General features: G+C 34.4%; 1 pseudogene; it reads right to left on the bottom strand.

The window, feature by feature from the left end:
- Positions 1-257: 257 nt before the first annotated feature.
- On the bottom strand, positions 258-3,819 carry LOC130866886 (zinc finger protein 431-like; annotated as a pseudogene).
- Positions 3,820-4,619: the final 800 nt, after the last annotated feature.

Here is a 4,619-nt window from a genome sequence, read left to right as displayed (position 1 = left end):
CAATTTAAAATAAGCCCCCAAAAGATTATAATATGCACAAGCTTTCTCAGATGACTACACACAAAGTCTTACTCTTCTGAGAAGCACAAAACATTATGACACTGAATTAATTTATAGAGTTTCACTACAGTATGATTTTTTTTCTCATGTTTTTGAAAAATACACAAATTAACTTCAGGGTTTCTCTACAGAAGGGCTCATATTATATATTTGGAGACTATTGTGAAAAAGAATTTACATTTCTTTCACAGGTATCTCTAGAGTATGTTATATTTTAAGCCTTTTAAGAGTACAGGGGTTGGCAAAGGCCTTATCACACTGATATCATTCATAGGGTTTCTCTCCAGTATGTGTCCTTCTATGCATTTGAAGAGCACCACATTGAGCAAAGGCCTTGCCACACTGATTACATTCATAGGATTTCTCCCCAGTATGTGTTCTTTTATGCCTTTGAAGATTCCTATGGTCTGCAAAGTCCTTACCACACTGAATACATTCATAGGGTTTCTCTCCAGGATGTGTTCTTTTATGTATTTGAAGAGCACCATGTTGAGCAAAGGCCTTACCACACTGATTACATTCATAGGGTTTCTCTCCAGTATGTGTTCTTTTATGCAATTGAAGATGACTGTGTTGTGCAAAGGCCTTACCACACTGATTAGATTCATAGGGTTTCTCTCCAGTATGTGATCTTTTAGGGCTTTGAAGATGTCTGTTTTGTACAAAGGCCTTGCCACAATGATTACATTCATAGGGTTTCTCTCCAGTATGTGTTCTTTTCTGCCTTTGAAGATCACTGAGATATGAAAAGGCCTTACCACACTGATTACATTCATAGGGTTTCTCTCCAGTATGTGTTCTTTTATGCGATTGAAGACAATGGTGTCGTGCAAAGGCTTTACAACACTGATCACATTCATATGGTTTTTCTCCAGTATGTGTTCTTTCATGTATTTGAAGAGTACCCTGTTGAGCAAAGGCTTTACAACAGTGATTACATTCATAGGGTTTCTCTCCAGTATGTGTTCTTTTATGCAATTGAAGATTACTGTGGTGTGCAAAGGCCTTCCCACACTGATTACATTCATACTGTTTCTCTCCAGTAAGTTTTCTTTTATGCAATTTAAGATGATTATGTCGTGCAAAGGCCTTACCGCAATGATTACATTCATAGGGTTTCTCTCCAGTATGTGTTCTTTTATGCAATTGAAGATGACTGTGTTGTGCAAAGGCCTTACCACACTGATTACATTCATAGGGTTTCTCTCCAGTATGTGATCTTTTATGCCTTTGAAGATGACCGTGGTGTGCAAAGGCCTTACCACACTGAATACATTCATAGGGTCTCTCTCCAGTATGTGTTCTTTTATGCGATTGAAGACAATGGTGTCGTGCAAAGGCCTTACCACACTGATACATTCATAGGGTTTCTCTCCAGTATGTGTTTTTTTATGGCTGTGAAGATTACTGTGGTGTGCAAAGGTCTTAACACAATGATTACATTCATAAGGTTTCTCTCCAGTATGTGTTCTTTTATGCCTTTGAAAATCACTGTGATGTGCAAAGGCCTTACCACAGTGATTACATTCATAGTGTTTCCCTCCACTATGTGTTCTTTTATGGCTATGAAGATTACTCTGAGCTGCAAAGGCCTTACCACACTGATTACATTCATAGGGTTTCTCTCCAATATGTGTTCTTTTATGATTTTGAAGATTACTCTGAGCTGCAAAGGCCTTACCACATTGATTACATTTATAAGGTTTCTCTCCAGTATGTGTTCTTTTATGGTACTGAAGAGCAATGGTCTGTGTAAAGGCCTTACCACACTCATTACATTCATAGGGTTTCTCTCCAGTATGTGTTCTTTTATGCAATTGAAGATGACTGAGATGTGCAAAGGCCTTACCACACTGATTACATTCATGAGGTTTCTCTCCAGTATGTGTTTGTTTATGACTTTGATGAGTTTCATAAAGAAGAAAGTCTTTATCATCTTGACCATATTCATAGGGTTTCTCGCCAGTGTATGTTCTTTTATGCATTTCAAAATGATTGTGATAATAAAAGACTTCATCACGTTGCTTAATTTCACAGCATTTTCCTCCGCTATGTGTTTTTTCATTCCTTAGGAGATAAGAGTTATAAGACCAGACTTTACCACAATGAGAATATACTGAAAACTTTTTTCCACTTTGATTTCTTTCAATCCTGCAAGGATAATTTACACATGTAAAAGCTTTACCACATTCAATGTAGTTGAACCTCAAAGCTTTATGAATTAATTTCACATTTTTTCAAATTGTAAAAAGGAATCAAATATTAAGGTTTTATACCTTTGTTTAAAATTATGTTTTATTCTCTCATTAGGGGTCATTTTACATCTAGAAAAATATTTGTGATGATAAATTCCATTGTGTAATGGTTTATCTTTTCATCTATAGTTATACCTATATTTTTCTAGGATATTTTTCACATTTTTGAAGAGAATTGCACATACTGAGTGCTTTACCAACTTTACTCCATTCATAATTTTACTGTATTGTGAATCATTATATATTTGGTAAGTGAACTAAGACACCCAGAAGTATTTGCATAGACCTAGAGCTCATGTTTGTTTGTTTGTTTTTGTTGTAATGGGAGTTTGTATTTATGTATTAACAATGATGATAGAAAATAAATTAACTTTGTATTTTTGTATCAAATTAAACATGTACATTCTACATAGGAACTACTGTTTATCTTCTTAATTGTTCTTAAGGAGAGGTATGCTAAATTTTTCCATATTCCTATGCTCATACACTTGTGCCAAGAGTGACATATCATATATATGTATATATATATATATATATATATATATATATATATATATATATATATATATATAAAGAATAGTGTATAAAAGATTTCCAAAATGAATCTACAAGGTTCGACTTTCACAGACTTGTGGTATAGAAATTAAGGTTTCTCCACAACAACTGCCCCGTGACCCTTGACTAATCTGATTTCACTAAACTTAGCACAGTCACAAAAAGTATATGAGTGATACAAGGCTTACCATGGGCTATTGAATTAGTAGAAAGTTTTGCAGCTATACTCATCATCACTGAAATAGGTATACATTTTCTGTCATGAATAGCAAGAAGCAAATGAAGCAGCAGTTCTACAACATAGCTCTCATGGTGCTATGAATCAAATGGTGATATCTGTTTAGGCATTGCTACCTAGACTTTTTCTTAAATGAATGCTTTGCAGATGTAATTCACATACATGAAATTGAGGTATATGGATCTGTGAGAACTTAATAAGCATCAATACATTTAAAGCTGTGCTTATTTACTCTGTTGTTTTTGTTTTAAAGTTCCAGAACACATTACAAACTCATCAGAGGCACATTGTTATGAACTTGCACAAGAAAATTACCTTGCATGTCTTCTAGAACATTGACAATGCTCTTCGGTGTTAAGGTCTTCCCAAATGTATCCTAAAATACAGAACCAGAATATATTATTTAAGAATGTGCAACAATTAGCTTATTATCTTAAGTGCACCTAAGAACTATGACTGTGTTATTCACCTCATTCTTCTTTCTCTAAAACAAATTATAGAACAAAATCATAAACCAAGGAAAAGTTGTTTCCATCTTTTGAAACATGAAAGAAATTCATTTTCACCTATAGTAGTTAGGGTCCTGTAGGTCTCCAGCATCACATCTTTGTAGAGATTCTTCTGGGAAGGATTCAGTAAGTCCCACTCTTCCTTAGTGAAGTTGATGTGCACATCATCATATGTCACTGCCTTCAAAAATATACCATACATGAGTACAATGTAAGTATGACAGGGAAATGCATACTTCTTTGAAAGTATAGTTTTATGATTCTGGTGTTCCCCATTCTTGTTCCATGACAGACAGTCACTTTAGAAGGAAATTGAAAAGGAGAATCAATTCTGTTATTTCTGTGTCCTTTGTATAGGATACCACCTTATAAGAGAAGTATCTACTCACAGGAAGAGAAAAAGAGAAAAGATCAATAGTACGTTGTATGCATGAGAAAATTAATGACTACAGAAAGGAAAAAAAAAGATGGACAAACTGGGAATATTGGTGTATTTTGTCTTTACCACAACACTCAGCAAACAGAGGTGGGTATATTTGTCTCTGAGATGAATGCCAGTCAAGACTTAACAGAACTGCTTGTCCATTTTTAGATACCATGTATTTTGTCAGAGGTTGAGGCATGAGCATGTCTTTGCCCAAAGGCCAGTTTTGACAACAAGAAAGCAAGCTTTGAGTGTCTTTGGAGTTCAACATTCTCTGGAAAATAGATCAATGCTACCAGTAGTAATCGTGTCTCACTTTAACAGTACCCTAGGTTATTTAAATTCCATATTTTACAGCTCTTTGAAGTGGCTGAAGATTACATATCTATGCAAAATATATTGTTTATGTGTGTGAAAAATCTGATTATTCTAACTATAAGTATGACAAACATAGATGACTATTGATCTATAATTCTAATACCTATATAACTTAAAGACTAAGACTTCATATTAGAATATTGTACAATAAACAACTGTACAACAAATGAGGACAATGGGCTCAAAATGTAACCAATGAA

The sequence above is a fragment of the Chionomys nivalis genome, chromosome 26 (genome assembly GCF_950005125.1).
Source record: "Chionomys nivalis chromosome 26, mChiNiv1.1, whole genome shotgun sequence".
In the NCBI taxonomy this organism is placed as follows: domain Eukaryota; kingdom Metazoa; phylum Chordata; class Mammalia; order Rodentia; family Cricetidae; genus Chionomys; species Chionomys nivalis.
This window is presented reverse-complemented; position numbering and strand designations above follow the sequence as displayed.